We start from the raw sequence: 13,095 nt of genomic DNA on the forward strand, positions 1-13,095 counted from the left end.
GCCTGGGTGGCTCAGTGGGTTAAAGCCTCTACCTTCCGCTCAGGTCATGGTCCTGGGGTCCTGGGATCAAGCCCCAAATTGGGCTCTCTGCTCAGTGGGGAGCTGTTTCCCTCTCTCCCTGCCTACCTCTCCGCCTACTTGTGATCTCTGTCTCTGTCAAATAAATACATAAAATCTTAAAAAAATAATAAAAAAATAAATGAAACTGAATACAAATACATAAATACATAAACACATAAATAAAATAAATAAATAAATAAAACAAAACAAGCTGATTGCTTGGCCACTTCTGTCTTAGGTCAATCCAACAGCAGTTGTGGTAAGACAAATGTAGTCTTAATACTGTATTTACTGTGTGCCAAATGCAAACATAGGCATTTTACTTTTCTTTTCTCAATTAATCTTCAGTTAATCTCAGTTACCAATCATATAAGGTAAGCTCCATTTCACAAATGATAAACTGAGGCACAGGGAGTCCAGGGAGCTTGCCTAAGTCAACTCAGCTAATACATTCACATGGGTACCCAGGGATTTTTTGAACCCCAGAGTGTCATATATAACCACAAATTTATATTACCTTTCTGGAACATGGCTTTCCAACATTCCAGTGTTCCATTTTGAATAATCCCAGTCCATGAGTGAATGAATTCAGCTTCTTGGGACACATGTTGCAAATAACTTACCTGGGTGAACTATGGAGGATCAATAACCAGAGGAATTTTAGGACTGTAAAGTAACATTCAACAGATGAGGACTGGCCTGGCTTTATGAACCTTTAAGAATTAGGCCAAATGTATCTCCCCAGGATAACTTTAAAAATAAACCCAATAGGACTGCCTGGCTGGCTCAGTCAATGGAGCATGAGACACTCAATCTCTGGGTTGTTCAAGCCCCATGTTGGGTATAGAGATTACTTTAAAAAATTAAATTAAATCTTTTAAAAACATTTTTAAATAAACCCAATAAAAGAAAAAAGAGTTTTTTTCTCATTTAAATATAAAACATTTTTATAAGTAACTAGTCAATATTCTTTTTGATAAAATACACCTTGCCATGTGAAAAAATGTTGCTATTTAAGCAAAATATTATAATGTAAGAAATATATAATATTCTGTTCATCTAAGTAAATTTAAGGATTTAAAGATTAGCCTCATATATAGGATTCACAGCGTGAGGAAAAGTATGACTTGGCCTTGGAGAAAAATGTCTGAACCCCTGAGCCACCCTATTTTTTAATAAAACCTTAATGAGAACTTTGGAAAAGCTTCCTCTCTGGGAGAACCACTAGAAAAATCCATTTTCTATGAGTGGATGAAGTCTCAGGCAGGACGAAAGGCTTGGCAAAGGAGAGGTAGGACTCCTTCTCTGGGTATTTTTGTGCTTGGTACAAAATGCACAGCTTTAAGCAGTGGCCTTCCTGGGCCTTTCAGCCTTAACTACTTCTCTTTCTTGGAAAAGCCTTTGACACCCTTCAGAAGACCCTTGAGATCTTCCTAACTACCTTGGGTATTTTGTGCCAAAGAGTACCAGGTTGGGGTTATGCAAGACAGCTTAAGTTTCTTCCTTCCTGTATCTTCTGATCAGTGAACTCAAACCACTCTCTTCTGGTATACCCAAAAAAGAACACAATAAACACAATAAGAACACAATCTGCCAACAGGAACCTATTCATGGCCATTATCAACAGTGCTAAGGATACTTTCACCTTCCATGGGCCACTTGTACTCAGGGGGCTCAATATTTTATAGCCACTCCATCTAATTCCAAGAGTTTCTTTCCAAATAAAGCATACATAAGTTTGCAGACAAACCTTTTACCACAGCAGCATTTTTTAATCCCTTTGTTTCATCTCCTTCTCTCTACTATACCATTTACAGGAATTATTACCAAAAAGCCACAGCCCGCCACTGGACACACTGGGCCTGGGGGGTGGCTTGTGTTATCTTGGGAGCCTTTTCATCCTTTTGGTTTCCAATCCACATCTTGGCTCTTGGTCCTGCTTCGTGTCCAGCATCAAGAGATCAATACTAACATTATATGACTCCTATTTCTGGACCTACTCATCGTACTTACCGGGGAAAGATGAAAATCACTCTAAGTCATGAGGGTATAGGCAAAGTGAAGGATTTACCATGAAGCTTCTGAACCCACACTTGTGATCAAAGTGCTTACGCACTAGGATCTATCCCTAAAATGATAGAGGCCACAGTGACTTCTTCTGTACTCTGTGTAATAGAGAATTAAAATCTCAACCAAACACTCATCCATTTTTCTTAAAAATTTATTTATTTATATGGCAGAGAGATAGAGAGCATAAGTAGGCAGAGGGAGAGGGAGAACCAGGCTTCCCGCTGAGCAGGGAGCTGGATACGGGGCCCAATCCCCGATCCTGGGATCCTGACCTGAGCCAAAGGCAGCCGCTTAACCCCCTGAGGCACCCAGGTGCCCCTCATCCATGTTTTTAAGGACATATGAAACCATATTTGAGAAGAGTTCCTCTTTCTTGGAGTTTCCTCTGTAGCCCACCTTTTTGGGTTGGTGGCGTTGTTTTCATCAGTGAGCAAGCACGTACCCGGAGCCAAAATTCTTACAGAGGTATGCTATCTTTGCTGCCAGACATTTGCGTATCTACTGCTTAGGGATCCTTTTTTGGTCAGTAAAGCAGAGTAGTTGCCCTTACAGCATTCTGCAGACAGATTAGTCTTGATATGATTGCTATTCAGGCCCTATTAATAGATATGAGGTTAATCATTTAAAGGACTTAAGTGCTATTGTTATACAAAGTTATGGCACCAGACAGAAATGCATTAGAAGCATTTTAGCTCCACTGACATATACTAGAATTATTTTCTATTTATCAAGTTTCAGCTCAAGATACGGTGATAGATACATTTCTAAATCTCCTGTATAGTCACGTTTACTACATTGCTTCTTTGATGCTTAAAACAAACATACAGAGATACACATTTATGGAGAGAACTACACATAGGGAAATAAACATAGAGATAATTGTACTGTTGTCCGTGTGTGTATATGTACACACACACACACACACACACACACACACGCATATGTATGTATCTTCATATATAGAGAGACAAAGAGGAAAAAAGAACCAAAATTGGACAGTGGCTAATACAGGATTATGGAAGTTTCTTTAAATTTGGGTCTATTTTCCAAATGTTCAACAATAAAACTATATTGTTTTCATAACAAAAAGAATTTTTAAAAAGAATTAGGTAACTTTGGAAAACAGAATTTTGACTAGAGACTGTAAGAATAAAGACAAAGGGAACTTCACATAAACACTGTACCGTTAGTAAAGTTGTTTCTCATGGGAGTAAAGACTAAGAATTCTGAAACTACTGTATGCATAAGCTGGAATTGAACAAATACACAGTAGCAGAAGATGGGATCTGGTTTTTTCACCTTTGGAGTGGAAAATTACAGATAAGCTAGGAAGAAGTCTAAAATGAACCTTGTGGTATGCAAGGAGCTGGAGACATGTGTATAAACTCATGTTGAGCTTAACATACAGATGAATGGAATCAGTAATAATTATAGATCTGTGTGTAAACATGGGTTTATACATATATTTCCCAGCTCTATCCTTTGAGCTCTGTCCTAGAAGCAATGATACCCCAGTATCAGCAATCAAACCCAGCACCTAAATCTTGGTTTCTAATAGAATTTTCCAATAAAAGGAATCAGAAGTCCTTGAAGAAATGAATAATTCTACTGTTGGGACAAGGTATATATAAGATGAGTCCGGACCATTTCACAGTGCCAGAAAGTAAGTGAGTGTTCAGAAACAAGATGACGGAAGCATGTTGAAGGGAAGCAGGAACTCACCTAGAAGAACTCCCAATGGCCAAAGCCGGAAAAATCAGAGCAACAAAATAAATAATGCAGTCGTAGATTATAACCCAAAATATAAAATAAAAATCTGTAGTGCCATACTGATATATGATTGGATAAGTAAATAAAAGAGAAAAGACATTAACCCAAACAAAAGAACCCCAGCTAATTTAGATAGATACTTCCTCCTCAAGGAGGTAGAACTTAACCCTTCATCCCTTTGAGTGTGGGCTGTGTCTAGAGGCTTACTTTAAAAGCATATGGAAAAGTATAAGAAAGTAACTTCACAGCAGGGGAACCTGGCCCTGCAAGGGCCAGATGAGTAAGATTAACATCTTCAGTGATAAATCATGTTGACAGGATATGTTCTTGATATGATGTTCTAAGGAAGACCCTTCACCTCTGTGGTCCTTCCTCTCCAAAATCCATAACCCTCACATTAGAAAAACATCATCACACAAACCCAAAGTGAGGGAAATTCTATTAAGTATCTGAGCAGTATTCCTTAAAAGCATCAAGGTCATCAGAAGTAAGAAAAGTCTAAGAGGCTGTCACAGTACAGAGGAGCCTAATGAGACATGACGACCACATGCAGTGTGGTATCCTGGATGGGATCCTGGAACAGAAGAAGGACATCAAAGGGGAACTCAACTGAAACAAGAATATAGGATGGAGTTCAGTTAAGAGCGACACATCAGTGTTGGTTCCTTAGGTGTGAAGGATGTCCCACGACAATATATATACTATGTGGACAGTAGGGGAACCTAGAGCAGACTTCTAAGAATTCTCTATATTAGATTTGCAAAATTTGTATAAATTTGAAACTATTCTAGAATTTAGAATTGATTTTTAAAAAAAGAATTAGAAGTGTATTTTTATATAAATACATACTTGAGGGGCGCCTGGGTAGCTCAGTGGGTCAAAGCCTCTGCCTTCGGTTCTTGTCATGATCCCAGGGTCCTGGGATCGAGCCCGCATCGGGCTCTCTGCTCACCAGGGAGTCTTCTTCCTCCTCTCTCTCTGCCTGACTCTCTGCCTACTTGTTGTGATCACTGTCTGTCAAAAAAAAAAAAAAAAAAATCTTAAAAAAAATACATACTTGAATCAGAATTCCTATAGAGAAGGTAAAGAACAGAATCAAGTAAACACCAAGGTGAATATCATTTTCATATTTTGGCAATACAGCATAGTGGATAAAGCATTCAAGCTGAGGTCCCCACAGCTGGGTTCAAATCCCAGCTCTCTCACTTATTGACTATGTAACCTTAAGTGAGTTATTCAATCACCCCGAAACCCGGTTCCCTTATGTGTTACCTATGGATAATAAAACTGAGTATGCACTTCTCAGGGTTATTCTCATATATGAAAGCATTAAGCATAGTGTCTCCTGTATGATAAGTGTGCTGGCTACAATTATTATATTGCATTTAAACATTTTTAAATTAATTTTGATTCTTTAAGAGAGCGGAGGGGGAGAGGCAATGGGAGAGGGAGAGAGAGAATCTCAAGCAGGCTCCACATCCAGCATGGAGCCCCATGCAGGGCTTAATCTCAGGACCCCAAGATCATGACCTGAGTTGAAATCAGTGGTCAGATACTTAACCGACTGAGCCACCCAAGCACCATTATTATATTGCATTTAAATGCAATTATTATAGTGTATTTATTATTACTATTGATTCAAAAATATTTAAACTCTCAGGGCTCCTGTCTGGCTCAGTTGGTGGAGCATGTGACACTTCATCTCAAGGTTGTGAGTTCAAGCCCCATGTTAGGTGTAGATATTATTTTAAAAAATTAAAAAACAACAACAACACTGTTTTTTAGACAAACAAAAAACACTTTTTTAAAACCCCAGAATATCTACCAGAATATTACTTTAAAAAATTAAAAAAAAAAAAAAACACTTTTTTTAAACCCCAGAATTTCCACAGGGAAAAACCATTCTTGGCTGGATCTTACTCCTTATCTAGTTGATGAATGTCTTAGAGCTGCTCCCATTCAGCCAGCATTCCAGACATTGACCAGACCAGAGTGTGCTCCGGAGCTGAGCAGGATTCTAGGAAAGCCCTGATCCAGACCCACCTCTCTGACTGCGTGGGATGCCAGAATTCGCCTGGAAGTGCTCATTCCCAGGAATGGGTGCTTTCCCCATTTCCTTAGGAAGTCTGAATGTAATTGAAGTATTTGTTTCAATGTGTGGTTGTGCTGGGAGAAAGGCTGGTTATTTGAAACAAGTCTAGCTTTTGCTAGGGAACAAAGGAAACAAGTTTGGGATGACATATTCCTGGTAGTAAACACATCAGACCCAATATCCTTTAGTTGTTCTCATCCTAGGATCCTGACGTTCCTTATGTCGCATCGGTCCCGAATGTGACACAGGAAGCTGAGTCATACAATCTAATATTGTGCCCGGCAAGTGTATCTCTGAAAATCAAGTTATACCGCGAAGTCTTAGCAACCCAAGTCTCTGCACAGCAGACTGTTCACTTCAAATGCTTAACACAGCCAGATTAATCCTTCTAATGGGTTGTTTCTGACTGGAATTTACCAAGACAAAGTGGCTTCTTCTATATCACAAGAACGTACTAATGTTTTTGTGATATAGAAGATTTTCAAACGATCTTATCCTTTCCGTATATGCCACCCAGCCCCCCCACTCAGAAAGCAGTCATCTGAATTGTCCTCAGGCCCTACCCTCATCTCTTCTCTCCGCACGTCTGTCACCTATTAATAACTGTCTCTGGTAGCATATCTGGAAGGTATTTCGACTCCGCTGAGATGCTGAGAAGCCGTATTTCTTCACTACAGAGAAAAAGAAACCACAACTGGTCATCGCCATGACTCACGCAGACTTCTAGCACCACACCCAAACAGCGCGATAGGACTCAAAACGTGGTCAGGGTTAACCAAGCAAGTAAAAGCCATCACACAGAGCACGATTTTGTGTATCAACATGTACCTAATGCCGACTCTCTTTGGTCACCTTTTGTGATCTACTTGTTACAGATCATTTCACATTACATAGTTAATGGTGTTGGGCCTAGTTCTGTTTTTGTTTCTTTCTCTACATGTCTGCTGTTTCAGGCTCAGATTGGCACAGGAGCACAATGTACTCTTTCTGAGACGCTCTTGCATGGCCTGCGAGCTCATCAAATGTCCAGATTTACTTTCCTTTTGTTGAGAAAGAGTATCACTTTGGCTATAATATTCAAAGTTATTTGGGGGCACTTGCATAATCCTGATTTTTTGATCCACTAATTTCTGGAGAGGGGAGAGTTGAGAGCTCACACCAAGGACCATTTGGAACATTCTCCCAACCCATTCCAGTTCTTCTTCTCCTCTGGAACAGAATCCCAGGGGCCAGCAGGGCTCCATGACTTAGCCCCTTCCTCCTGCTCCACAGTTGACTGGACCAAAGGTAGACCTGACCTGAACTGACGCAAATGGGTTTGCCTTCCTCAATGGGAGGTGGGGACCAGATAAAGAAATTAAGAGGGAGATAGATTAAAACTTCCTAAGTGGCACAGCTGTGACATGGAGCATGCAGACGAAGGATTCACTGTGGGAACTGACACTGCAGGAAGCCAGCCTACAGAGAGGGTTGGGGCAGGCCCACGAGGGAAGTGGAGAGGTGAGACCGAGACGGAGGAAGGCCGGCTTGCTTGCAGCCCTCTAGCAATGAGTTGCCCTCTCCAGTGAGGTCCAGCTGCATTCAGCCCTAGTTCTTGGAGGTCCCTATATCCTTGGAACTGACATCCCTTCTTTCTGTTTTACCTAGAACAGTGGGCTTTTTCTCTTGCTTAACAACATAAGAGTCTTCACAAATTCAGAGCATAACTAGAAAACACCTCCTCTCACTACCACACATCACTTTCACCAATTCTCCTAATGGGGAAAGGCATCTCCATTTGGCTGTGGGCTACCAGTCAAATCCTTTCCCCCTGTTGGTGTTCAGAGGAGGGGAAGAAAAGTTGTCCTAAACCTTCCCTTTGCTTGCCTGTCTTCTCTGAGCCTTATGCACCTATCTCCACAGGAAGCCACTGTTTCCCCCACAAGAGGTCTTCCCGCGCCCACCATGCATGAACCATGCATGGCTCTCCGTTCCTAGTAGTTTTGCCCATTGTCGTTCTTGCTGTAAGGTCTCATCCCCTTAATATCTAAATCCTGCACACTCTCCTGGGATCAGCAAAACCCCACATACTGTGAGAACTGGCCAATCACTTCCCCACATTTTTCTCTTCCTTTTCCGATCTCTTTGAAATATTTCTACTACATATTTACTGTCCTTGAAACATGTTCAAGATGCTAGTTGTGTGGAAAATGTGTTTTCAAAATAACATGTACATTACAGAGCTCCCTATAGAGCTGTATATCAATAAGTTAACTGTGTGTTCAGATTGGGGAGTAATTTTATCTCAGTTTTATTTTCCTGGTTTATATTTTCTTAGTTTTTTTTTTAAAGATTTTATTTATTTATTTGACAGACAGAGATCACAAGTAGGCAGAGAGGCAGGCAGAGAGAGAGAAAGAAGCAGGCTCCCCGCTGAGTGGAGAGCCCAATGGCGGGCTCTATCCCAGGACCCTGGGATCATGATCTGAGCCGAAGGCAGAGGCTTTAACACACTGAGCCACCCAGGCGCCCCTGTTTTCTTAGTTATTTTTATAATAAACACAAGACATAAAATAAAAATAATATGAGGGAAAGTCTAGGCTCCTTTATCTGGCTTTTGGGGACTTCCATAATTTGAGTCCTCTTGAATCATTCTCATTTACTGATGTTAGCTTCCATTTTCAAATACATTGCAACATACTCGAAAACTCAGGTCCTACTTTCTTATTTTTTCTTACTCTTCATTTTTCTTGTCCCTCAATTCTGATATAACAATAAGTTATTGATTAACTTATTCTTGATAACATCGGGGTAAAGTCGTACAAAAGCTTATACTATGTATAACTGTGTACACTCCTTTTTTTTTTTTTTTAAGATTTTATTTATTTATTTGACAGAGAGAGACACAGCGAGAAAGGGAACACAAGCAGGGGGAACGGGAGAGGAAGAAGCGGACTTCGAGCCCACAGAGCAGGGAGCCCAATGCGGGGCTCGATCCGAGGACTCTGGGATCATGACCTGAGCCGTAAGCAGACTCTTAACTTTGCCACCCAGGGGCCCCCAACTGTGTGCACTCTTTTTTTTTTTTAATTAAATTTATTTATTTTCAGCATAACAGTATTTATTATTTTTTCACCACACCCAGTGCTCCATGCAATCCGTGCCCTCTATAATACCCACCACCTGGTACCACAGCCTCCCACCCCCCCACCACTTCAAACCCCTCAAATTGTTTTTCAGAGTCCATAGTTTCTCATGGTTCACCTCCCCTTCCAATTTCCCCTAACTCCCTTCTCCTCTCTAACTCCCCATATCCTCCATGCTATTTGTTATGCTCCACAAATAAGTGAAACCATATGATAATTGACTCTCTTTGCTTGACTTATTTCACTCAGCATAATCTCTTCCAGTCCCGTCCATGTTGCTACAAAAGTTGGGTATTCATCCTTTCTGATGGAAAGTGTATATGGACCACATCTTCCTTATCCATTCATCTGTTGAAGGACATTTTGGTTCTTTCCATAGTTTGGCGACTGTGGCCATTGCTGCTATAAACATTGGGGTAAAGACAGCCCTTCTTTTCACGACATCTGTATCTTTGGGGTAAATACCCAGGAACGCAATTGCAGGGTCATAGGGAAGTTCTATTTTTAATTTCTTGAGGAATCTCCACACTGTTCTCCAAAGAGGCTGCACCAACTTGCATTCCCACCAACAGTGTAAGAGGGTTCCCCTTTCTCCACATCCCCTCCAACACATGTTGTTTCCTGTCTTGTTAATTTTGGCCATTCTAAATGGTGTAAGTGTGTCTGTTCATATCTTCTGCCCATTTTTTGATATGATTGCCTGTTTTGTGTGTGTTGAGTTTGAGGAGTTCATTTTAGATCCTGGATATCAACCTTTTGTCTGTACTGTCATTTGCAAATATCTTCTCCCATTCCGTGGGTTGCCTCTTTGTTTTTTTGACTGGTTTCCTTTGCTGTGCAGAAGCTTTTCATTTTGATGAAGTCCCAAAAGTATATTTTTGCTTTTGTTTCCTTTGCCTTTGGAGACATATCTTGAAAGAAGTTGCTGTGGCTGATATCGAAGAGGTTACTGCCTATGTTCTCCTCTAGGATTCTGATGGATCCCTGTCTCACATTGAGGTCTTTTATCCATTTTGAGTTTATCTTTGTGTATGGTGTAAGAGAATGGTCGAGTTTCATTCCTCTACATATAGCTGTCCAGTTTTCCCAGCACCATTTATTGAAGAGACTGTCTTTTTTCCACTGTATATTTTTTCCTGTTTTGTCGAAGATTAATTGACTATAGAGTTGAGGGTCCATATCTGGGCTCTCTACTCTGTTCCACTGGTCTATGTGTCTGTTTTTATGCCAGTGCCATGCTGTCTTGGTGACCACAGCTTTGTAATAAAGCTTGAAATCAGGTAACGTGATGCCCCCAGTTCTATTTTTGTTTTTCAACATTTCCTTAGCGATTCGGGGTCTCTTCTGATTCCATACAAATTTCTGGATTATTTGCTCCAGCTCTTTGAAGAATACCGGTGGAATTTTGATCAGAATGGCATTAAAAGTATAGATTGCTCTAGGCAGTGTAGACATTTTAACAATGTTCATTCTTCCAATCCAAGAGCATGGAATGGTCTTCCATCTTTTTGTGTCTTCTTCAATTTCCTTCATGAGTGTTCTGTAGTTCCTCAAGTACAGATCCTTTACCTCTTTGGTTAGGTTTATTCCCAGGTATCTTATGCTTCTTGGTGCTACAGTAAATGGAATCGATTCTCTAATTTCCCTTTCTGTATTTTCATTGTGTGCACTCTTGAAAGATACAATATTTAGCCTTTCATTTTTGGAGGCCCTGTGACCACCATTTCTGCCCCCAGCTTTTTTCCTCTGCAAGTATCACATATTATATTTTCCCTTTTGTCATTTTAACACAAACGAGATGATCATGTGTCCAAATCATGCTGGTCCAATGTGAATGTTAATGTAAACAAATGGTAAGAAATTCATTCCTTCGGGGATTTCGGCTGAATGCTGTAAGTCAGCAGGCTCTGTGACATGGGATATTTAAGTGGAGGCTTCGGAGAGGAGTCACCTAAACATGTATTTTCCTCTTTGTCTATGACCACGGGCCAGTTGGATCTGTAGCTGATTTATAATTAAGTACCATGGATTACTCAGTTCAGTCTTCTGTTTGTGTGTCTCCTCCAGGGTTTTAACTGAGCACTGTTTAATACTTCAACTAAAATGATATGAAATCAACTATCTTTGCTTGAAAATAGCTCTGTGACCCATTCACTTTGATTATCAAACAAAGCAAGAGGAAACATTACAACCAGAGATGGAGGAGACTTCAGGATTGTCTAGATCTTGCATGACCTGAATCCTGGGTCTTCTTAGGACTGTCGCTGACAGTGGTCATGTGACCTCAGGTCAGGTGACTGTGGCAGGTAGGATTCTATATTGCTGAAGTGCATGGCCTCTAGCCTCAGTTAAATATAGGTCTGAATCACAGCTCTGATACCTGGCTATGAGCTCTTAGGCAATTTGCGGAATCGCTCTGAGACTCCGTATCTTGATCTGTAAACTGAGCCTACTAATCTGTACCTTGCAGGGCTATTATTTTTAAAAAGTAGGTTACAGTGACCTTCTGATCTTTGCACAGATTAAACATATGTCTTTATTTTTCTCCCTCCAGAAACCTCACTAAAAGGAGAGCAAATGAATTTAAAACAAATAGGCAAGTTATAAACCCCTGAGGCTAAAAGAATGGAACAGGAGACCATAAGGAGATCTGAGACCCACCCAATCATGGACAATGGCAAGTGGAAATGGAATCCGATGGAAAGTGACTCTCACAGCCTGTGGAGGGGCACCCTGCAGGCCTGCAGAGAAATTACTGTCCAGTGGGCCAGGCAGAATGTCACTTTGTAGCTTCAGGGTTTAGAGCTGGGGCAGGGGCTGAACAGAGGGAGGCAGGGGAAATCACAGGTGGTAGTTAGTGACTCGGGTCCTTTCTTCTACCTCACACAGTGCAGTAACTACACCTTTCCAACCTCAGATAAGATGGGAGACTCACAAAGAGGACACTGGAGAGAGGATAAGAAAATTAGAGGATCAATTCACGACTTGCAACAGCAGGGAGATAGAATCAAATAATATAGTTCTCAGGACACTTCAGACACACTTATCCACTGGCCTCAGACTGACTTATCAAGGCAGAAACCAAGGTGGCAAAGGTGGCTTGATCTAGGCCACAGAGCAGATCAGGAAAAGGACTTGAGATATTTGGCCCCTAGACTTCAAGATATTTAAGAGACATGACAAAAAATGGATTCTGGGAGAGGCTACATTCCCAGTCCCAGGCACCAGTGACCTTTCAAGGGAGAAGAACTTTAATCATGCCTATTGAAACAAAGTGTTGCAATATCAGACAGCCTCTAAGGTCAGGAATACACAGTGAAAGAAACAGTAATGCATTGTCCTTGCCAGCAACCAAGGGCTACAGGGTGATGTGAGGCTTGCTGACATGAAACACACAACTGTTTTTAAAAACAAATCAAGCAGCATAAACCCGAAACTTCTATCAGCTTTATTTTTTTTTAAAGATTTTATTTATTTATTTGACAGACTGAGATCACAAGTAGGTAGAGAGGCAGGCAGAGAGAGAGGAGGAAGCAGGCTCCCTGCTGAGCAGAGAGCCTGATGCGGGGCTCGATCCCAGGACCCTGAGATCATGACCTGAGCTGAAGGCAGAGGCCCGACCCACTGAGCCACCCAGGCGCCCCCCAACTTTAAATCCTGTTAGAAACTGTATAAGATTCAACTGTACGAAATTGCTACCGCTGTAGGTTAGACATTTTGAATATAGGCAGTTTCAGATGGTTCGACCTACTAACCAAAGTAGAGGGGCTTCTTTCCCTATGATTGGCTGTTTCTATAGCACAGACTTTCCTGTACAGAGGTACCAAAAACTCCTGCAACAAAAATATGAATACCATGTGCTGACACTCTTCTGGGCCCTGGGGATAGCTCAGTAAGCAAGAGAGGTGAAGTCACTACTGGGTGAGTCAGACTTGGCTTCACAGGGGATTCCCACAGCCAGGGGCTGCAGAGCTAGTC

General features: G+C 41.2%; 1 long non-coding RNA gene across 1 annotated transcript in view; it reads right to left on the reverse strand.

The window, feature by feature from the left end:
• The window catches only part of LOC132028814 (uncharacterized), a 38,112-nt gene that overhangs the window by 16,509 nt on the left and 8,508 nt on the right, over positions 1-13,095 (reverse strand). Inside the window, exon 2 of the long non-coding RNA XR_009407559.1 lies at positions 4,750-4,914. This is a non-coding gene — a long non-coding RNA (uncharacterized LOC132028814). The remainder of the gene's footprint in view (positions 1-4,749; positions 4,915-13,095) is intronic.

The sequence above is a fragment of the Mustela nigripes genome, chromosome 12 (assembly GCF_022355385.1).
Source record: "Mustela nigripes isolate SB6536 chromosome 12, MUSNIG.SB6536, whole genome shotgun sequence".
Classification (NCBI taxonomy): Eukaryota; Metazoa; Chordata; class Mammalia; order Carnivora; family Mustelidae; genus Mustela; species Mustela nigripes.